Consider the following 24,310-nt stretch of genomic DNA (forward strand, 5'->3'; position numbering starts at 1 on the left):
TCTCCTTTCATTTAAATAAAAAAAACCCAGACAACAGGAAAAAAACATACTGACCAAATAAATTGCTTTAGCAATTTAATAGAAACATAATCCAAACAGAAAATACACCTCTTTGAGAGAGAAATATTATGTCAAGAATTACATGTATTCTTTTCATACATATATTTATCAGTGGGTATTTCCCAATTTTCTACAGCAAATACATGTGCTATGACCAAATGTATATGATGAAAAGCAGTATAGCCAAAAAATAACGCATATTAGTTAATAAACAAGTAATTATAGTGTAATTAATTAAATATTAATCCACAGTGAAAATCCTGTTTATTTAGTTTCTAAATAATGATATTGTAGATTGTGTTGGTAATTTTGATATCATCTCCTGTGAGAATCATTTGATTCACATATTTAATGCAATTCTGTTTTTGAAAATTTATTTATGACTTAAAAGTAATGACAGCTTTTCACAACATAGATTTTATTAGACAGTTAGTAGTTTTCTCAACGGAGAAGGCAATGGCACCCCACTCCAGTACTCTAGCCTGGAAAATCCCATGGACAGAGGAGCCTGGTGGGCTGCAGTCCATGGGGTCACTAAAGAGTCAGACCTGAGTGGGCGACTTCACTTTCACCTTTCACTTTCATGCATTGGATAAGGAAATGGCAACCCACTCCAGTGTTCTTGCCTGGAGAATCCCAGGGACGGGGGAGCCTGGTGGGCTGCCATCTATGGGGTCACACAGAGTCAGACACGACTGAAGTGAATTAGCAGCAGCAGTTTTCTCAAATATGTGAACCAGCTCAGCAATTCTGATTCATGTGCAAATCCGTACATGTAAGGGAGTTAAATGCAATTAGAAACTCTGATTGTAATACACACACACACACACACACACACACACACACATATATATATACACACACACGCATACATACACCCACACATACTCAAGGAGTCAATTCTCAGGTGCATTCTACATAACCCTTTAAAGGCCCCAGTGGGATCAAACTCTAGCTCCCCAGGATAGTATTTAGCTCAATAACCCACAGCTGGATTGTGTTTGGTAAGGTCAGGCCACTCAAGATGACTGTTCTCTTGTTCTCTGTGTATCCCCTGCCTGAGCAGTGCCTGCTTTTACCTCTGTCCTATGCTTGTAACTGATCTTCTTTTGTATTTGCCTCAGGCCTCAGCTGGTGATTGTTCTCATCAAAGGCCAGGTGAAGGGCTTGCTCCTCTACTGGTTTCCCTGGTAACTAGGGAGCCCAGCTGAAATCAATTCCCCTTGTAACTGATAATCGCTCCTCTCCTGGCAGGAGCAAAGACTGCTGCCAAGTCCTGCCTGCAGGTCACGGTGCATAGTGGGGCACTGCCCAGGACCTCGCCTCAGACAGGTAAGCTTCCCCATCCACTAAACTGCTGATCTCTCTCCTGCTGACTCTGTCCTCTTTCTTTGGTCTTGAAGCTAGGCAAGCACAGGCTTTATAGGCCTGTGGGGTGCAGCCCAACCATTTTTCTCCCGTTTCCTCGTCACAGTCTCTCATTCCTGCTCCTTGGAGTCACTTCCTCAAGTAATCTGCCTGTATGCAAGCCCTTGACTCCAGCTTTGCTTCAGGGTGCAAACCCAGGTTACAACGCTTGGTTGTAGAGGCCCTTGAGAAAGTATAGTTTCAGGATGGGATTCTGAAGGTGGTATTTAACCCATTGGTCAGATATTGAAGGTTATAACTTGTGGTATATGGAGAGGTAAAAAATATAAAATAAAGCATTATTTGCTACAGCGCTTGACTATGGTGTGTTCAGAAGGTGAACCATTGGTGTTTTGAGGTAGCAGTATCATTTATAATGTATGAAGGCAGTCAAAACTGTGAGAATTGTAGAGTGAGAGGACTCAGTAAAATTCTTTACATACCTTCCCAAACTGCCTAAAATCAGAATAGCCAACCAACAAATCCAGGCATACAGCTAACAACTAATGCCCCAAGGCATTATTAAAGCAACTGATCCCTTATAGACTCGGAGCAAAACATACTGAAAATCAGACACAGGATTTAATTTTAAGTAAAAGCTACAAAAGATGAATACATTGTTTCAACAAGTCTTCTAAACTAAAGTCATGGCCCCCACAGGAGGGGAAAAAATGATACCCGTGTTGTGGGACAAAGTCATTAGGGAAAACAGTTAAGGATCTTCTAGTGCAGATCTGTTGAGAGCTGGAGCTGTGTTCCCTCTCTTCTATTTACCTGGGCCCAAAATGGCACCCCACTCCAGTACTCTTGCCTAGAAAATCCCATGGACAGAGGAGCCTGGTAGGCTGTAGTTCATGGGGTTGCTAAGAGTTGGACACGACGGAGCAACTTCACTTTCACTTTTCACTTTCCTGCATTGGAGAAGGAAATGGCAACCCACTCCAGTGTTCTTGCCTGGAGAATCCCAGGGACGGTGGAGCATGGTGGGCTGCCATCTATGGGGTCGCACAGAGTCGGACACGACTCAGGCGACTTAGCAGCAGCAACAGCAAACTATGGTGGAGGTAATGAAGATAATGATGACCTCCTTCAAAAGATCCCATGCATATACTGCTACGCTCATTACCCCAATCCTGCAGCAGGCCACCACCGACCCACGACTCCACTGGAGACTCCTAGACACTCCCAGACACTCCCAGGCAAGTCTGGGTCAGTCTCTTGTGGGGTCACTGCACCTTTCTCCTGGGTCCTGGTGCACACAAGTTTCTGTTGTGTCCTCCAAGAGTCTATTTCCCAGTCCTGTGTAAGTTCTGGCAACTCTAAGGTGGGGTTAATGGCGACCTCCTCCAAGAGGGCTTATGCCATACTCAAGTCTGCTGCACCCAGAGCCCCTGTCACTGTGGCAGTCCACTGCTGACCCGCACTGCTCATAGGAAACACCCTATTCCAAAAACACGAGAGAAGACTCTACACATGGACATCACCAGATGGTCAATACCAAAATCAAATTGATTATATTCTTTGCAGCCAAAGATTTAGAAGCTCTACACAGTCAGCAAAAACAAGATCGGGAGCTGACTCTGGCTCAGATCTTGAATTCTTTATTGGCAAATTCAGAAGAATTGAAGAAATTCTTTAAATTGAAGAAAGTAGGGAAGAGAGGGAGAGGGTGGGAAGATTTGGGAGAATGGCATTGAAACATGTAAAATATCATGTATGAAACGAGTTGCCAGTCCAGGTTCGATGCACGATACTGGATGCTTGGGGCTGGTGCACTGGGACGACCCAGAGGGATGGAATGGGGAGGGAGGAGGGTTCAGGATGGGTAACACATGTATACCTGTGGCGGATTCATTTTGATATTTGGCAAAACTAATACAATTATGTAAAGTTTAAAAATAAAATAAAATTAAAAAAAAAAAGAAAGTAGGGAAAACCACTAGACCGTTCAGGTATGACCTAAATCAAATCCCTTATGATTATATAGCAGAAGTGAGAAATAGACTCAAAGTATTAGATCTGATAGAGTGCCTGATGAACTATGGATGAAGGTTCATGACATTGTACAGGAGACAGGGATCAAGATGATCCCTAAGAAAAACAAATACAAACAACAAGATGGCTGTCTGAGGAGGCCTTACAAATAGCTGTGAAAAGAAGGGAAGTGAAAAGCAAAGGAGAAAAGGAAAGATATACCTATTTGAATGCAGAATTCCAAAGAACAGCAAGGAGAGATAAGAAAGGCTTGTTCAGTGATCAATGCAAAGAAATAGAGGAAAACATTAGAATGGGAAAGACTAGTGATAACTTCAAGAAAATTAGAGATACCAAGGGAACATTTCATGCAAAGAAGGGCTCGATAAAGGACAGAAATGGTATGGACCTAACAGAAGCAGAAGATATTAAGAAGAGGTGGCAAGAATACACAGAAGAACTTTACAAAAAAGATCTTCACGACCCAGATAACTACAGTGATGTGATCACTCACCTAAGAGCTAGACATCCTGGAATGCAAAGTCAAGTGGGTCTTAGGAAGCATCACTATGAGCAAAGCTAGTGGAGGTGATGGAATCCCAGTTGAACTATTTCAAATTCTAAAAGATGATGCTGTGAAAGTGCTGCACTCAATATGCCAGCAAATTTGGAAGACTGAGCAGTGGCCACAGGACTGGAAAAGGTAAGCTTCCATTCCAATCCAAAACCAAGGCAATGCCAAAGAATGTTCAAACTACAGCACAATTGCACTCATCTCACATGCTAGTAAAGTAATGCTCAAAATTCTCCAAGCCAGGCTTCAGCAATACGTGAACCGTGAACTTCCAGATGTTCAAGCTGGTTTTAGAAAAGGCAGAGGAACCAGAGATCAAATTGCCAACATCTGCTGGATCATGGAGAAAGCAAGAACGTTCCAGAAAAGCATCTATTTCTGCTTTATTGACTATGCCAAAGCCTTTGACTGTGTGGATCACAATAAACTGTGGAAAATTCTGAAAGAGATGGGCATACCAGACCACCTGACCTGCCTTTTGAGAAATCTATATGCAGGTCAGGAAGCAACAGTTAGAACTGGACATGGAACAACAGACTGGTTGCAAATCAGGAAAGGAGTATGTCAAGGCTGTATATCATCACCCTGCTTATTTAACTTCTATGCAGAGTACATCATGAGAAATGCTGGGCTGGATGAAGCACAAGCGGGGATCAAGATTGCCAGATGAAATATCAAAAACCTCAGATATGCAGATGACACCACCCTTATGGCAGGAAGTGAAGAACTAAGGAGCCTCTTGAATAAAGTGAAGGAGAAGAGTGAAAAGTTGGCTTAAAGCTCAACATTCAGAAAACTAAGATCTTGGCATCGAGCCCCATCACTTCATGGCAAATAAATGGGAAACAGTGGAAACAGTGACAGATTTTATTTGGGGGGGCTCCAAAATCACTGCAGATGGTGACTGCAGCCATGAAATTAAAAGATGCTTGCTCCTTGGAATAAAAGTTATGACCAACCTAGACAGCATATTAAAAAGCAGAGACATTACTTTGCCAATAGAGGACTGTCTAGTCAAGGCTATGATTTTTCCAGTAGTCATGTATGGATGTGAGAGTTGGACTATAAAGAAAGCTGAGGTCCAAAGAATTGATGCATTTGAACTGTGGTGTTGGAGAAGACTCTTGAGAGTCCTTTGGACAGCAAGGAGATCCAACCAGTCCATCCAAAAGGTAATCAGTCCTGAATATTCATTGCAAGGACTGATGCTGAAACTCCAATACTCTGGCCACCTGATGTGAAGAACTGAATTATTGAAAAGAACCTGATATTGGGAAAGATTGAGGGCAGGAGGAGAAGGGGACAACAGAGGATGAGATGGTTGCATAGCATCACCGACTCAATGGACCTGAATTTGAGTAAACTCCGGGAGTTGGTGATGGACAGAGACGTCTGGCATGCTGCAGTCCATGGGGTTGCAAAGAATTGGTTGTGACTGAAATGAACTGTAGAAACATTGATCCTATGGCATGGGAGAGAAACTTCATAAAATGAGGAGATGTGACACACCTGCTCACATTCATAAGCTATTCCCTCTAATTTAAAACACAAAACTTTGTGTCTCACATACTGCTATTAAGAATCACATTGCTTGGTGGACTTTCGGAAATTGAAGGCATTATTGATCAAGATTATTGCAAGTTCTGAGCTTCCAAAGTGGCTCAGCAGTGAAGAATCTCCCTGCCAATTCAGGAGGTACAAGAGATATGGGTTTGATCCCTGGGTCGGGACGATTCCCATGGGGGAACAAATGCCAACCCACTCGAGTATTCTTGCCTGGAGAATCCCATGGACAGAGGAGCCTGGTGGGTTCCAGAGCATGGGGTATCAAAGAGTTGGACACAACTGAGCACACATACATGCATACATTGTGATCTCTAAATGAGACCCAGCCCTCTGCAGGGATCAGTTGTGTGGCCAGCTTATAATTACCTGGTATGATCACCCAGCAGATCCTGTGGTGCTCTCTGTGATAGATAAAAGTGCTGGGTGGTGCCCTTACCACCCCTCTATGAGAATCACAGGGTAAAATTCTATGATTATGGAGAAAATACTTATTTTGCCACACACAAAAAAAATCACTTATCACTTGTAAAGTGAATCCTTTCATGTTACTGGTTGATGCTAAATGACTGTGAGAGCAGAGCTGTTCATCATGAGCTTAAATTTATTTCACCTACTGAGCCATAACGGAGTAATGTGATGGCAGCCCATTATATAACAGATAGAAAACACATTTGGCATTAGATCTGAGAAGATCTAGAGGGCACAGATTGGTTATAAAAAAAGACTACTCAGAGAGAGATACATTTTTTAAAATCTTAAAAAATGTCTTCAAAAGTATTTTGAAAGTTAATATATGCATAAAGCAAAAACAGAATGTGATATAAGAGGAATTCTGAGAGCATAAGAAAAACATCTTTAAGAGAAAAAATGGAAATATTCACATGTCTTCTCCCTCTGTATCCCTTTCTCAGAACACTAGCAAAACAAATCCATGTTATAACAAAAATAACCTCAAGCAACAAACTTTTTATGCTATTTAACTGCTTTTAGTTTTCCACTAGAAATATATCATCACTTCATTTTACATTGAATATTAATTATGCAATTGTTCTAATTCAAGCATTCTTCATTGGTTTGTATTTTTAGAAAAAACATTTTAGGTGAACAGCAAAATGTAGTTTTCTTTATAAAATGAAATGTGTACTTTATAAACTATGAAGTTATAAAGACAATGATAAAGGAGGGAAAATTATCCTACAAAATAGTCAAGAATCCCCATATAGTACAGATTCAAGAAACAAATAGTTTGAAGGAATAAACTTAATATTTCAAAATTTTATATTATAGAAATTTTATGAAAATAACGAATTGAATTAATGGCAACAATTGTATATCTAAAAAAAGCTCAATCATATATGAAGGAGGCTCTCAGGAGATGATAGTTTAGTCAAGTGAGCTGAAATTATCATCTTTTATTTTCTAGAGTCAATTCTTGTAGTGTCTAAAATTGATACATAAAGAGGTGTAAAAAACTGAGGGTTATGAAATGCGGGCGAGGTGGGCCAAGAGAACTTTTTTGTGTGTTTTATTTTCTTTTCAAGTGCATATATTAGTTTTATAACACTAATAAAATGAAAACAATGCTATAACAGTAAGATTTTTGTGTTCTTTATTGATCATGTTGAAAAGCTTAAAAAGTATAAAGGCATCTATTGTTGATTCTAATAAGGAAACAATTCAAATTGGATGCAGCTATACATAGGTCCTGGCATGATGAAAAATTTAATTTTGTTAACTCCATTTTCTTAGTCTTTAAAAATGAGTGGTATTAATAAAGCAATAATAATACTCTAGTTTAAAGAAATGTTAATTGAAACCTTAGTTTAGGCATATCTGGCATTTCTAGCGTTGATATTTCTTGTAGTCTGTTTGCTCTGAATTAAGATTTTATTCCCTGAACATACTGCTATAGACTGAATGTTTATGTTCCCTAAAAATTCACTGGCTGAATCAGTAATTCCCATCGTGATGGTATTTGGAAGTGAGGCCTCTGCAAAGCAATCAAGGGACAAGGGTGGAGGCATCCTGATGGGATCAGTGTCCTTATTAAAAGGAAGAAGCCAGAGCATTTTTTCTACAAAACAGGACTCAGCAAGTCAGGAAGAGGACTTGCTCCAGAACCAAACCATGGTGACACTCTGATCTTGGACTCCCCACATTCCAGGACTGTGAGAAATCATTTTATGTTATTTAAGCCACCCAGTCTATGTTTTTTCTTAATGCAGCCAAAACTGACTAAATCACATATGACTCAAATGAAGATAATAATAGGGTTGGTTTAGTCACTAAGTTGTCCAAATCTTGAGACTTCATGGACTGTAGCCTGCCAGACTTCTCTGTCCATGGGATTTTCCAGGCGAGAATACTGGAGTGGGTTGCCATTTCCTACTCCAAATAACAGGGTTAAGTGGACTAAAACTCCATGTTCTAAATTTCCAAATTTTGCTTTCTGAACATTCATCCCAGATCATTCCACTATTCTTTATTTTTTCTTTGTTGCTTTTTGTTGTTTTGATATATCTTTTAGAGCTGAGTGGTTTCTCATTAGGGTTCTTTTCTCTTAAAAGCTAGTTGTAACTTATTTCCAGAGCTTTTTGCAGTGGCAGGTAGCATTATATAAAACTATTGTATTTATTTATTACTCTTGCCAAAACATCCTCCCACATGGTCAGTTAAAACTTTCCTCATGATCCATTGAAACAATATATGGGCAGTACAAGAAGGATTCCTCTTCATCTGTAGAATTATGCTAATATTAATTTTGCCTTGAATGACATGAAATTATTATAAATGTTGTCATTATATTCTTATATATAACTGTGGTTGCACTCTGGTGTTAATAAAAATCTACAGTTTTTCATACTTCCTTGAATTTCAATTATATGCTTTCTGTAAATGATATGCATTTTCTCAGTTCCAGTCCATAAACTTTAAATTTTTTTTGCAAATGCTAACCCAAAAGCAATCAATTAACAAAGAATGATAAAATATATCCCTATATATTACTCAACATTTTCATTTCACTCTGAGTGTGAAGGGAAGGGAAGGACTGATGAAAATAGATGATGAACTCTATTTTTCACAGCATTCCTCATTGCGTGAAAGGTGAGTAGTTGTAGCTAGGATTTTGCCGTAGAATAGATGACTGTTGGAGGAGATCATCAAGGAGACATGACCACCGGTTGACCTGGGAGGGGTGGACCTGGGCGAGACAATTACAGGCTCCCTCCATTCTCCCTCAGGGCTTCCCTGGTGGCTCAGACAATAAAGAATCCGCCTGCAATGTGGGATACTCGGGTTCAATCCCTAGGTCAGGAAGATCCCCTGGAGAAGGACATGGCAACCCACTCCAGTATTCTTGCCTGGAGAATCCCATGGACAGAAGAGCCTGGCAGGCAATGTCCATGGGGTCACAAAGTATCAGACATGACTCAGTGGCTAACACTTTCTCTTTCTCTTCTCCCTCATCCTTGAATGTACATTTCACTTGCCCTTCCCTGCTCCCAGAATCTGCTGCAAGGATACAACTTTGAAATAGAAATGTGTGCCAAGACTGTCTGGACTGAACTCAAGTAAAGCCTCTATGTACAATTTTAGTATTTGGTGGGCAGGTGCAGAAATTTACTCATCTTGCAGTCATCCAAGAGAAGTATTTACATTCCCTGGCTTATTAAACTGGCTCCCCATCAATCTGGAGAGGTCTGCCTCTTTGATCTCTCCCTGCCCTCTGAGTGTGGATGCCAGTTTCAGATTATACCTAGAAAGCTCCTGAGGAAGTTGGGAAGCAACAGTGGCATAGCAATTTGATTAAATTCATAGTGAATCTCTCATTTCATATCTCCTAAACACCATTAAATATTTTTTTTTTCTTCTCCTTGACTTTGTTGCATTCTCAGCTGTAATTCTTGGATCTTTTTCATTTTTCACTTCTACAATATAAAATATTCTTTTAATTGAAGCACTAAGGTTTTTAATTCCAAGGTTAAAATTTCCTTATATCTTTCTTTACTCTCCTTAACTATGATTACCTTATAACTTTTTTATTTAATATTTTTAAATGTATAACATTTTTACTTTGATATTTTAATGATAACATAGTTTCTTTAATATCTCTGAAATTATATCTATACTTTTTTTTTTTTTAGTTTTTCTTCTGTGAATCATTTTTTTTCAGGGAGTGGGAGGCTATGTGTACTGAGTTTAATGTCTTTCTTTGTATGTTTGTATTATCCTAAAATATTTAATGATTATTTGATGACTATTCAACTTGAAAATGCATATGTTTTTTTGACTTGTAATTTAATATGGCCTCTAATTATGCTGGTTCCCTTCATTGAAATTTTGGTAGGACAAAATGTGTTCATTCCCTAGTGAAATGAAGGTGTAGCTCATTTACATGTCCATTCTTTCTGATGCTCATAATTTGAGACTTTGCTCTTCTTCTCCAACCTTGACACCTACAGTGAATGTCGCCAGTTTCTACACTTGAGTTTCAGACAGATCTAGATTTAAGTCTGGAGCAAATGTAAGAGAGAACTATTTATTTTCCTCTTTTACTTAATTCACACTTGGTGTCTTTGAAGTAGGAAGGTTTTACCTCAGGTTTTGTTTGATTCCTTTTATGTATTTCTTTTCCTTTCCTAAATAACATCAATTATTTTTAAAGAAATTAGCTTGCAGTGCTTTATAGTTTGATCATGCTACCAACAACTGATACATATGTGGAGAGCTGAAGAATATCCCAGCAATTCTGAAAGCATTTCTTTAATTTTTTCCTGATTAATTTTGAAGATGCTCCAATTTCTTTGTATTTGCTGACTTTGTGCTTGAAGTTTATCTGTTACTACTTCCCCTTTCTTTGAGTGTGTGTTCCTTTTCCATCCTTTGCATTTTTAAAGAATTATTTCAGGTTTTTTTTTAAATTATGTAATTTTATGGCATTTTGATATATTTTAGTTTTCCATTCTTATCCAAACTTGAACCTTTTCATTTCAAATTTCATATGCTTCTGTGACATTAATATTGTTGAATACACTTCGGTAATTACTTTTAAAAATGTACTTGTCTAATTTATTATGCTTATAAAATAATAGTTCATAGCTGACCCACTTTTCTAGGAAACATAAAAAAAATTGTTTTTCAGTAAGAGATAGCTTGTTTAATTTCTCTAGGCATTTGCATTGATGTATTCCAACTTCTAAAAATTGTTCACTTAATAAAATATGATTAGGTTAATTTATCCATTTCAATTTTATCTCAAAGCTATTATCTCATATAACTTCAGTTTGGTGATGTGAAGCATCTCCATTAACCATTTTCTGTGCAACTTCTCAGTTACCACTGCCAATTTCACTAGAAGTATTAGTGGGTTTAAGTATTTCTCTATAAACATAAACCTATGTTTATTAAATTTAATAAACACACACTACATATAAGATGCTGATTTCAAATGGATTTCATTTATACAAGTCCACTGAACTCTATGAACTATAGCACAATATAGGTTCCATGAAGACAGTTCTGTAGAGCTAACAACATTGTTAGTGAATCTCTATGAAAGTAGAGACTTAGTTTCTTGATGAATGTTATAAATATTAAGTTAGTTGGGTTTTATTAATTCATAAATGATATTAAGACATATCTAAACACCTTATTAAATCTAATCAAGGCTTATTTTTATTTATTTTTTTATTATTTTTTTAAATTTTATTTTATTTTTAAACTTTACAAAATTGTATTAGTTTTGCCAAATATCAAAATGAATCCGCCACAGGTATATAAGGTTTATTTTTTAAAAATTGAGAAAGGAAGCATAATTAAAATCAGGGTACCCCCAAGAATATAATTTCTAACAGGTCTGGCACACTAAGTCTATATTTTAACATATGTAATCAACTCTTCTATTTTTCCTATTGCACAATAAGAAAAAATAACATTAATAGTCTTTTTAAATTTTTTAATCTAAAAGAATTTTTCATACTCTACATTTAATGTCACTTTCTGACCTCTTTGCTAAGAGAAATAACCTTCAAAATAACTAATTATACTCATAAAATATTTCCCATATAGTTAAAAAAATGCATTTAAGATAAAACTTAAAAAAATAACATACTTTATTTAAACTTTTCTCTTTCACCTTGAAGCTTACCTAAAGCTTTAGTCTTATCCTACAGTTCATTAAAGCAACCTCTGTTATTTAAATTAAAATAGTGTTTTCACAAAAAGTTGCTTAATAAACTGTGGGACCTCAGAGTAATCTAACCTATATCTAACTCTGTGTCTACTCTCCACCTTCTAAAATATAAAAGAAATCAGAAGAAATTTTGTGATTTCGAGTGTTGACAGATGTTTGTGATCAAAGGTGCCCAATAGATAATAGCCAGCTTCAAAGCTAAAAACAAAGGAATATTTTAAGAGGTTAAGTTTATACCTTATAGATAGATTTTGGTATTTTATTCCAATTAGAATTAATTTTCTACATTTACAAAAATAAAATTATTCCACATTGTTATATAGACATGGCAAGCTATGTTTCTATACCAGAATTTACACTTTTGTAATGTAGAGTTAGGCTCAGCTGGTTGCTCAGCTGATAAAGAATCCACCTGCAATGCGTGAGACCTGGGTTCCATCCCAGGGTTGGGAAGATCCGCCGGGAAGGGAAAGAATACTCACTCCAGTATTCTGGCCTGGAGAATTTCATGGACTGAATAGTCCATGCAGTCACAAAGAGTCGGACATGACTGAGTTATACAGAAAGGTCACAGTATTTACATCAGATAATTTTATGCTATTTGTAAAATAATTCCTGTCATGCTGGTTGACACTGCACTGACCAACTTGGGCTTTGCTACAACCACCAAGTTGTTAGCTTAGGTCCAGTAGCAATCCAACACAAGACGAACTGATTTGGAGCTGAACCTGGGTAGGGGCATGATTCAGAAGATTAATATTGTCAAGATTCTAATAATCTTCAAATTTCCTATAAATAGGGACTATGTATTCCATAGATGTGAAGAGCCAACTCATTAGAAAAGGCTCTGATGCTGGGAAAAATTGAAGGCAGGAGGAGAAGGAGGCAACAGAGAATGGGATGGTTGGGTAGCATCACTGACTCAGTGTACATGAGTTTGAGCAAATTCCAGGAGATAGTGAAGGACAGGAAAGCCTGGCATGCTGCAGTCCATGGGGTGGCAAAAAGTTGGACATAATTTAGCAACTAAACAATAGCATAGGAAGTATCATGTATAACATTTGTAGATAGGGATTCTTAAAGACCTGCTTGCATAAAGTAAAAAAAAATCAAAACAACCTCAGTATATAAACATGTGGACTAGGAGGTTTTCTTGCTTTGTCCCCAACTGACTTGGAACCCACAACTGAATCCCAGTCAGTTGTCATGATGTCTATTAATAAAAGCGAGTATGTGATCAAGGGTTGATTATACTAGATAGGCATAGTAAATATCTCTGTAATTCTTACTGATTTCTTCTGTAATGAAACTGACCTTTACCAAGATTATACAGTGATATAGTGGAATACTGTCATAGTCAGTAAGAATATGTAAATAAGTTCTATGATAATACTGGTATTGATTATCAAAATATTGGGGATCAAGTTAAAGTCTTTTAAAACTGTATTCTGATGGAAAATTACTGCCTAAGGAAAAACTGGCTTTAGCTAACCATCAGCTTGTTTCTATGCTAAATATTCCTGTTCAAGCTTATCACATGGTACATAGATTAAGGAGGGAAATTGGGTAATTAATAACATAAAATATGAAAATACATGTAATGGTTCTATAGAATAGATTAATTTTTTCAGTCCAGCCTATACCACACTAGCTCCCTGAAATGTTAAGCAAATGCAAAATGCTGTTCCTTTTACTTTATCAGGTGCATAAATGCTATACTAAATGTCAATACCCAAGAAAATATTATCATGTATTTTCCAATAGAAGGCATTCAAGGGCCAGATTTAAATCAGTTAATTCAGGAAAAAATTAACTCAGTTGGTTGGGTTATGGAAACCCTGCATATTTCTAGGAAAATGGTTCCTAGACCAAGGTCCTTTGCTGGTTCCTGAGATCTAAGCCCTTACAATATTATACAGGATAAGAGTGTTTTATCTGCCAGAGGCCTTTGCAACATTCACTACCATTTGTTTAAATAGTTTATGCTAACAGTATGATTTAGGGTGAAATTCTCTCTTTGTACGTTTGAAACCTTGGGCCATGTAGTATCAGTTGATCAGAGAGTTTATGCTAGCAATATAATTTATGAGTAATGTCTTTCTTTGCTCTGGGCAGCTGGCATCTGAGCAGCTGAGGCCAGTTATACAGATGCATGCCCGTATGTTTGAATTTCAGTAAAACTCTGGATACTGAGACTTGGGAGTTCTTCCTTGGTTGGCAATGATTTACACATATTATAATACATCATTGCTATGAAAAACAAGTGAATTCATGCAATTCTAGGACAGGACATTTGGAAGTTTGTGTCTGGTTTCTCCCAGGCATTGTTCTTCACACTTCTCCCATTGCTGGAATATATGTGTACCTATATGTGTAATCGGAGAAGGCAATGGCACCCCACTCCAGTACTCTTGCCTGGAAAATCCCATTGACGGAGGAGCCTGGTGGGCTGCAGTCCATGGGGTCGCTGAGAGTCAGACACAACTGAGTGACTTCACTTTCACTTTTCACTTTCCACTTTCATGCATTGGAGAAGGGAATGGCAACCCACTCCAGTGTTCTTGCCTTGAGAATCCCAGGGACGGGGGAGCCTGGTGGGCTGCCGTCTATGGGGTCGCACAGAGTCGGACACGACTGAAGTGACATAGCAGCATATGTGTAATAACCTAGGATGATGAGTATAACAGCTTTTCCGAGTTCCGAGAGTCCTTCTGGTGAATCATTGGTCCCAAAGCTGGTCTTTTGAAACCCCAACTTACAGCTCCTCTCTAATAGCCTCTGATTAATGGCAGAAAAATTGGCTCATATTTACAAAATATGTCTGTTCTTTGAGCTTTTGGGAATATGTGATCTGTGTTCATTACACATGTGTGTTTGGACTCAGTGTAAGTAAGTATGTGGCAGTTGTGTGGGGTATGTATGGATATAGTCATTCTGCACAAACTAAATATTACGTAAATCAAAATAGTCTATTCTAAAATTCATTTGAAAATACAGTATCCATTATAAATCTATTATAAATAACTTTGCATGTTATCCATTATAAATAACTTTGCATGTCAAATCTGAGAATGAATTTACTGACTTTTTTAGAAGAAAAAGGATGACAAGTAAGACTACTTGAAAAATATATTTGAGTTCTTAATTCTTGACTACTAGGCAGACCTGTACTGGTGTATGTTTTTCAGTTTATGTACATGTGGATACACTTCATGTAGGTAGGATGCACTTTTCTCCATATAAAATAAAGTAGAAAAGGGCTTTGGCTCTCATTAAGGACATGACTCCTATTTATTTACTTATCTCTATTTATTAACTTGTATATTTGTTGAAATAACATTTATTTGGAAACTATTCTGGATATTATTTTGGTCACTGGAAATGCACTGGTGAAATAAAAGTGATATCTGAGTTCTTGAAAATGAGTTTTGTAGAGTATGTAAATATTAATTTATGTAGAAGAGATATCAGTCAAGAGGGAGCATCAAATATTTAAACTGAAAGCAAGGAGCAGGCAGTTTACTTGGAATAGAAAACGCACAAGGAAGTTTTAGTATTTAATAAGCCACCAGACATCTTTCTTTTTGCAATGTCATATATACTAGACTTAATTACTATCAGTTCAGTTTGGTCACTCAGTCGTGTCCTACTGTTTGCAGCCTCATGGACTGCAGCATGCCAGGGCGCCTGTCCAACACTACCTCCCAGAGTTTACTCAAACTCATGTCCATTGAGTCGGTGATGCCATCCAACCATCTGATCCTCTGTTGTCCCCTTCTCCTCTGGCCTTTAATCTTTCCCAGCATAGGGGTCTTTTCAAATGATACAGTTCTTAGCATCAGGTGGCCAAAGTAATGGAATTTCAGCTTCAACATCAGTCCATCCAATGAACATACAGGACCAATTTCCTTTAGGATGGACGGGCTGAATCTCCTTGCAGTCCAAGGGACTCTCAAGAGTCTTCTCCAACACCACAGTTTAAAAGCATCAATTCTTTGGCACTTAGCTTTCTTCACAGTCCAACTCTCACATCCACACATGTCTACTGGAAAAACCATAGGCTTGACTAGACGAACCTATGTTCAGAAAGTAATGTCTCTGCTTTTGAATATGCTGTCTTGGTTGGTCATAACTTTCCTTCCAAGGAGTAAGCGTCTTTTAATTTCATGGCTGCAGTCACCATCTGCAGTGATTTTGGAGCCCTAAAAAATAAAGTCAGCCACTGTTTCCACTGTTTCTCATTTATTTGCCATGAAGTGATGGGATAAGATGCCATGATTTTGGTTTTCTAGATGTTGAGCTTTAAGCCAACGTTTTCACTCTCTTTCACTTTCATCAACAGGCTCTTTAGTTCTTCTTCACTTTCTGCCAAAAGGATGGTGCTATCTGCATATCTGAGGTTATTATTATTTCTCCCGGCAACCTAGATTCCAGCTTATGCTTCTTCCAGCCCAGTGTTTCTCAGGATATACTCTGCATATAAATAAATAAGCAGGGTGACAATATACAGCCTTGACGTACTCCTTGTCCTATTTGGAACCAGTCTGTTGTTCCATGTCCAGTTCCAACTGTTGCTTCCTGACCTGCATATAGATTTCTCAAGCGGCAAGTCAGGTGGTCTGGTATTCCCATCTTTTTCAGAATTTTCCACAGTTTATTGTGATCCACACAGTTCAAAGACTTTGGCATAGTCAGTAAAGCAGAAATAGATGTTTTTTTGGAACTTTCTTGCTTTTTCCATGAACCAGCGGATGTTGGCAATTTGATCTCTGGTTCCTCTGCCTTTTCTAAAACCAGCTTGAACATCTGGAAGTTCACGGTTCACGTATTGCTGAAGCCTGGCTTGGAGAATTTTAAGCATTACTTTATAGCCTGAGAGATGAGTGCAATTGTGCAGTGGTTTGAGCATTCTTTAACATTGCCTTTCTTAGGGATTGGTGTGAAAACTGACCCTTTCCAGTCCTGTGGCCACTGCTGAGTCTTCCAAATTTGCTGGCATATTGAGTGCGGCACTTTCACAGCATCATCTTTCAGGATTTGAAATAGCTCAACTGGGATTCCATCACCTCCACTAGCTTTATTCATAGTCATGATTCCTAAGTCCCACTAGACTTCACATTCCAGGATGTCTAGCTCTAGGTGAGTGATCACACCATTGTGATTATCTGTGTTGTGAATATCTTTTCTGTATAGTTCTTCTATGTATTCTTTCCACCTCATCTTAATATCTTCTGCTTCTGTTAAATCCATACCATTAATGTCCTTTATTGAGCCCATCTTTGCATGAAATGTTCCCTTCATATCTTTAATTTTCTTGAAGAGATCTCTAGTCTTTCCTATTCTGTTGTTTTCCTCTATTTCTTTGCACTAATCACTGAGGATGGCTTTCTTATCTCTCCTTGCTATATTTTGGAACTCTGCATTCAAATGGTTATTATCTTTCCTTTTCTCCATGCTTTTTGCTTCTCTTCTTTTCTCAGTCATTTGTAAGGACTCCTCAGACAGCCATTTTACTTTTTTGCATTTCTTTTTCTTGGTGATGGTCTTGATTCCTGTCTCCTGTACAATGTCACAAACCTTTGTCCATAGTTCATCAGGCACTCTGTCTATCAGATCTAGTCCCTTAAATCTATTTCTCACTTCCACTGTATAATCTTAAGGGACTTGATTTAGGTCATACCTGAATGGTTTAGTGGTTTTCCCTATTTTCTTTAATTTAAGTCTGAATCTGGCAATAAGGAGTTCATGATCTGAGCCACAGTCAGCTCCCTGTCTTGTTTTTGCTTACTGTATATAGCTTCTCCATCTTTGGCTGCAAAGAATATAATCAATCTGATTTCAGTGTTGACCATCTGGTGATGGCCATGTGTAGAGTCTTCTCTTGTGCGTAGGAAGAGGTTGTTTGCTATGACCAGTGCATTCTCTTGGCAGAACTCTGTTAGCCTTTGCCCTGCTTCATTCTGTACTTGGTACCAAGAAGATACCAAGGCCAAATCTGTGTGTTACTTCAGGTGTTTCTTGACTTCCTACTTTTGCATTCCAGTCCCCTATAATGAAAAGGATATCTTCTTGGGTGTTAGTTCTAAAAGGTCTTGTAAGTCTTCATAGAACCATTCAACTTCTGCTTCTTCAGCATTATTGATCGGCGCATAGCCTTGGATAGTGTGTTATTGTATGGTTTGCCTTGGAAACGAACAGAGATCATTCTGTAGTTTTTGAAACTGCATCCAAGTACTGCATTTCAGACTCTTTGGTTGACCATGATGGCTACTGCATTTCTTCTGAGGGATTCCTGTCCACAGTAGTAGATATAATGGTCATCTGAGTTAAATTCATCTGTTCCAGTCCATTTTAGTTATCTGATTCCTAAAATGTCGTCATTCACTCTTGCCATCTCCTGATTGATCACTTCCAATTTGCCTTGATTCATGGACCTAACTTTCCAGGTTCCTATGCAATGTTTCTCTTTACAGCATCAGACCTTGCTTCCATTACTAGTCACATCCACAACTGGGTGTTGTTTTTTCTTTGTCTCCATCTTTTCATTCTTTCTGGAGTTATTTCTCCACTGATCTCCAGTAGCATTTTGGGCACCTGCCAACCAGGGGAGTTCATCTTTCAGTGTCCTATCTTTTTGCCTTTTCATACTATACATGGGGTTCTCAAGGCAGGAATACTGAAGTGGTTTACCAATTCCCTTCTCCAGTGGACCACATTTTGTCAGAACTCTCCACCATGACTGGTCCGTCTTGGGTGGCCCTACATGGCATAGCTCATAGTTTCATTGAGTTAGATAAGGCTGTGGTCCATGTGATTAGATTGGTTTATTTTTCTGTGATTGTGGTTTTCAGTCTGTCTGTCCTCTGATGAAGAAGGATAAGAGGCTTATGAAAGCTTCCTGATGGGATAGACTGACTGAGGGGGATACTGGGTCTTGTACTGATGGGCGGGGCTATGTTCAGTACATCTTTATTCCAGTTTTCTGTTGATGGGCGAAGCTGGGTTCCCTCCCTGCTATTTACCTGAGGCCAAACTATGTTGCAGGTAATGAAGATAATAATGACCTCCTTCAAAAGATCCCCAAAGATCTCATAGCCATACTGACTTTTAAAATCTAGGAGATTCTTATGAAATATTTTAAACAGGTTAGGTGTTATATTAATAATTCAGATTCATTCATTTTCAAGTAAATACTGTCTTCCACATTCTAGAATAAGTGTTAGTTTCTAGAAATAAAAAGATGCAAACCAGGTGTTATTCCCCCGAGTACTATCAACCAGTCTTTATGGATAAGAACTGTTGAGAGATTGAACCTGGAAAATGTCATTCAGGTCAACTCCAAGGTCAAGTTGCCCACATATATATTTACTAAAATTTTTTAAATTTTTTTATTCTTTTAAAGAAGACATCTCACAGGAGACAGGGTGCTCAAGGCTGGTGCACTGGGATAACCCTGAGGGATGGGATAGGGAGGGAGGTGGGAGGGGGGTTCAGGATGGCAGGATACATGTACACCCATGGCTGATTCATGTCAATGTATGGCAAAAACCACTACAATATTGAAAAGTAATTAGCCTCCAATTAAAATAAATTAATTAATTTAATAAAAAAAATAAAGACATCTGAATGCAATGCCATTCAAAGGTAGATTTACCTTTCTTATTTTTTTGGCCATGCTGTGTGGCTGATATTAGTTCTCTGATCAGACATTGAGCCAGGCCCTTGGCAGTGAGAGCACAGTTGTAACCACTGGATCGTCAGGGGATTCTCTGGAGTTTCTTTCGCTATGTTCTTCCACAAGTTCAGGTTGGCTAATTTGGAATACCTAAAGTGGTGTTTTATAGATTGAATATTAAGAAATTATTCATCTGTCTCTCTACTTTCCTTGGTCATTGTTTTGCACCAGTGCTTCCTGTTTAACTTAGGATGGTTAAAAAGGTTTTTAAAAAATCAAGTATATCTTTTAGTCAGGAAAATATATATAATGACTATCTCAAATATTATTTGATAACTGATATGAATTCATGGAGGAAGACAACTCAGGGGTTGTGGCTGTTTCTGATGCTTCCAGTTTCCATTCCGTGGCAAGTAAGTAATGGTTAAAACTTACTTCCAGGCAACTGATGAGTTCTTTATTGCCACACCCCATTAATGAATGGAAATTGAAGACTACTACAGGGAAGAGAGGCAGACAGAGAGTATTGTCAGACTCAGCTTTAAAGTCAAAATTCTAGCTCCAACAATCAAGTTAGCTTATAATTTAAAGAGTCTGGTTAAATAATTACAAGAGAAATGTTTCAGCTTACAAAATCTAGACAGAATGATATCTCTTCTTGCTACAGTAATTATAACTGCTATTTAAGGGTTTCTCAAATATATGTCTCCAGATAATTACTTGCAGATACTGCCAAATTCAGAATACAACTGAATTTTGCTTTCTTAAATGGAGTAAAGATGGCTTTTTGGTTTGCTTCTCACTTTTATTTTCACAAGGTCCTCAAAATTATGTTCTTCATGGAGATAATGGTTTTTCTAGCTGAATCTTCTGTGGATAAAAGATGTTTTTTTCTGCTTTCACTTAGCAAGGTCCATCCTTAGGAATTATATGACACAGTTTAACCAAATACACTATAGATTATGACAAAAATATTCTTGCCTTTTAACCAATCTGCGTAATTCTTTGAATCCTTTTCATTTTTCCATTATTAGAGATAAGTGCCTTTGTAACTACCTTTTCAGAAAAGGTAATGAACACCTGTGCCTGTTCTGAATTGTGAAAAAACTTATTTTCCTCATGAAACGTGAAAAGCATAGTGGAATTCTGTTACAATAATAAGGATGAATAGTTTAGATCAATCTTTTTTTTTAGTGGTCAGTACAGGTCAGTAGCCACCCCCTCCCCAAATGCTTAGTTTTACAGATTCAGGCATTTCCAAAAGATAAAATTGTTCTCTTTCCAAGGAAAATATATTATGTAGGGTATTCACTTGCTAGATAAGTTATTATGAACTGTAATTAGGAGTCTGTAAAAAAAAAAAAAAAAAGATCTAAACGTAAGACCAGAAACTATAAAACTCCTAGAGGAGAACATAAACAAAACACTCTCTGACATACATCACAGCAGGATCCTCTATGACCCACCTCCCAGAATATTGGAAATAAAAGCAAAAATAAACAAATGGGACCTAATTAACCTTAAAAGTTTCTGCACATCAAAGGAAACTATTAGCAAGGTGAAAAGACAGCCTTCAGAATGGGAGAAGATAATAGCAAATGAAGCAACTGACAAACAACTAATCTCGAGAATATACAAGCAACTCCTACAGCTCAACTCCAGAAAAATAAATGACCCAATCAAAAAATGGGCCAAAGAACTAAATAGACATTTCTCCAAAGAAGACATACAGATGGCTAACAAACACATGAAAAGATGCTCAACATCACTCACTATCAGAGAAATGCAAATCAAAACCACTATGAGGTACCATTTCACACCAGTCAGAATGGCTGCGATCCAAAAGTCTACAAGTAATAAATGCTGGAGAGGGTGTGGAGAAAAGGGAACCCTCTTACACTGTTGGTGGGAATGCAAACTAGTACAGCCACTATGGAGAACAGTGTGGAGATTCCTTAAAAAACTGGAAATAGACATGCCTTATGATCCAGCAATCCCACTGCTGGGCATACACACTGAGAAAACCAGAAGGGAAAGAGACACGAGTACCCCAATGTTCATCGCAGCACTGTTTATAATAGCCAGGACATGGAAGCAACCTAGATGTCCATCAGCAGATGAATGGATAAGAAAGCTGTGGTACATATACACAATGGAGTATTATTCAGCCATTAAAAAGAATACATTTGAATCAATTCTAATGAGGTGGATGAAACTGGAGCCTATTATACAGAGTGAAGTAAGCCAGAAAGAAAAACACCAATACAGTATACTAACGCATATATATGGAATTTAGAAAGATGGTAACAATAACCCTGTGTACGAGACAGCAAAAGAGACACTGATGTATAGAACAGTCTTATGGACTCTGTGGGAGAGGGAGAGGGTGGGAAGATTTGGGAGAATGGCATTGAAACATGTAAAATATCATGTATGAAATGAGTTGCCAGTCCAGGTTCGATGCACGATACTGGATGCTTGGGGCTGGTGCACTGGGACGACCCAGAGGGATGGAATGGGGAGGGAGGAGGGAGGAGGGTTCAGGATGGGGAACACATGTATACCTGTGGTGGATTCATTTTGATATTTGGCAAATCTAATACAGTTATGTAAAGTTTAAAAATAAAATAAAATTAAAAAAATAAATAAATAAATAAATTTCTAGAAGAAAAAAAAAAAACAAAAAAAAAAAAAACAAAGCTGTAACACCTGTAACAACAAAGTAGCTCTCAAAAGTTTTTAAATTATTAAGCTTTTGTCACAGAAACTGAAAATTTTTCATTTTTCAAGATCTAAACTAGCCAGCTATTTGTCTAATTTGGGAGAAAGAATCCCACACTTGAATTTATGTAATTGCCAGCAAAACACTTGTTATCCTTGGAAAGTATATTATCTACAACAGTATGTAGAATTATGTGCAGTTGTATTTTCAAGGAAAGAGTTTTTTAAAGTTCGTTCAAAATACTAATTTCAGAGTAATGAATGTTTCCTGAACTAAATTAGCCATTCCAAGAGGTTGGAGAACAAACAAGTGGAATGAAGAAATGGACAGTATATTCTGCTAAAGAACTTGTCCTTCAAGGGAGGAAAGTAGATGTTCTTTAGTCTGTAACTCAACTAGCCATAGCTGATGAATATTACCCATATACTGAGATGGAAAAATAGGTGTCCAGTCAGTCACTCATGCCCGACTCTTTGTGACCCCATGGACTGCACAGCACACCAGGCTTCCCCGTCCTTCACTGTCTCATGGGGTTTGCTCACACTCATGTCCACTGAGTCGAGAATGCCATCTAACCATCTCATCCTCTGTCATTCCCCTATCCTCCTGTCTTCAATTTTTCCCAGAATCATGGTCTTTTCTAATGAGTTGGCTCTTGGCATCAGGTGGCCAAAGTTGGGTAGCTTCCGTTTCAGCATCAGTGCTCCCAGTGAGTATTCAGGTTGATTTCCTTTAATATTGACCAATTTGATCTCCTTGCTGTCCAAGGGACTCTCAAGAGTCTTCTCCAGCACCACAGTTTGAAAGCATCAATTCTTTGGCACTCAGCTTTATTTATGGTCCAACTCTCACATCTGTACATGACTACTGGAAAAACCATAGCTTTGACTATATAAAGCTTTGTCAGCAAAGTGATGTCTCTGCTTTTTAATACACTAAGTTTGTCATAGCTTTCCTTTGGCAAAGAATAAAAGCAAGTATCTTTTAATTGCATGGCTACAGTCATTGTTTCCTCATCTATTTGCCATGTAGTGATGGGACTGAATGCCATGATGTTAGTTTTTTGAATGTTGAATTTGAGGCCAGATTTTTCCCTCTCCTCTTTCACCTTCATCAAGAGGCTCTTTTGTTCCTCTTCAATTTCTGTCATTAGAGTGGTGCCATCTCCACATCTGAAGTTATTGATATTTCTTTTTTATATAAATTTATTTATTTTAATTGGAGGCTACTTACATTACAATATTGTATTGGTTTTGCCATACATGAACATGAATCCGCCACGGGTATACACGTGTTCCCCATCCTGAACCTCCCTCCCACCTGCCTCCCCATACCATCCCTCTGGTTCATCCCAGTGCACCAGCCTGTATCATGCATCGAACCTGGACTGGCAATTTCTCCCGTCAATCTTTATTCCAGCTTGAATTTCATCTAGCATGGCATTTCACGTGATGTACTCTGCATATAAGTTAAATAAGCAGGGCAACAATATACAACCTTGAAGTACTACTTTCCCAGTTTTGAACAAGTTCATTGTTCCATGTCTGGTTCTAACTGTTGCTTCTTGACCTATATACAGGATTCTCAGGAGACAGGTAAGGTGGTCTGGTATTCCCTTCTCTTTGAGAAAAAGTAATAGACGAGCTCAAACTACAGTCATCAAATTAAAATCTTTCTGTACTATATATAAAAAAAAAATCACCACTTCATTGCTGAGAAGTGTGTGTGTGTGTGTGTGTGTGTGTGTGTAGTTGCTCAGTCGTGTCAGACTCTATGCAACCCTGTGGGCTGTAGCCCACCAGGCTCCTCTGTTCATAGGTTTCTCCAGGCAAGAATACTGGAGTGGGTGGCCATTTTCTTCTCCAGGGGATCTTCCCGACCTAGGGATCAAACCTGGGTCTCCCGCATCACAGGCAGATGCTTTACCCTCTGAGCCACCAGGGAAGCCTGCTGATAAGACAAAATACTAAAAGATGTAAATAAATTAAGGATACAAAGGTCATTTGATTGGAGGTTTTAATCTTCAGCACACTCATTTAGGGCCTTAAATATTAGGGATACAAGAACTAAAGTTTGAATTTAGTGAGGTTGGTGTTAATTGTACCAAAAGTTTGGAGGGGATAATGATAATGCACAATT

General features: G+C 38.0%; 1 protein-coding gene across 6 annotated transcripts in view; it reads left to right on the forward strand.

Annotated features, from left to right (window-relative positions):
• The first annotated feature begins 1,251 nt into the window (after positions 1-1,251).
• Positions 1,252-24,310, forward strand: part of LOC102411273 (DBH-like monooxygenase protein 1) — a 321,541-nt gene continuing 298,482 nt past the window's right edge. For all 6 annotated transcript variants that reach the window (XM_044932879.2, XM_044932880.2, XM_044932878.2 and 3 more), the window contains exon 1: positions 1,252-1,392. The gene's annotated coding sequence lies outside the window, so the exon portion shown is untranslated. The remainder of the gene's footprint in view (positions 1,393-24,310) is intronic.

The sequence above is a fragment of the Bubalus bubalis genome, chromosome 20 (genome assembly GCF_019923935.1).
Source record: "Bubalus bubalis isolate 160015118507 breed Murrah chromosome 20, NDDB_SH_1, whole genome shotgun sequence".
NCBI classification, from domain to species: domain Eukaryota; kingdom Metazoa; phylum Chordata; class Mammalia; order Artiodactyla; family Bovidae; genus Bubalus; species Bubalus bubalis.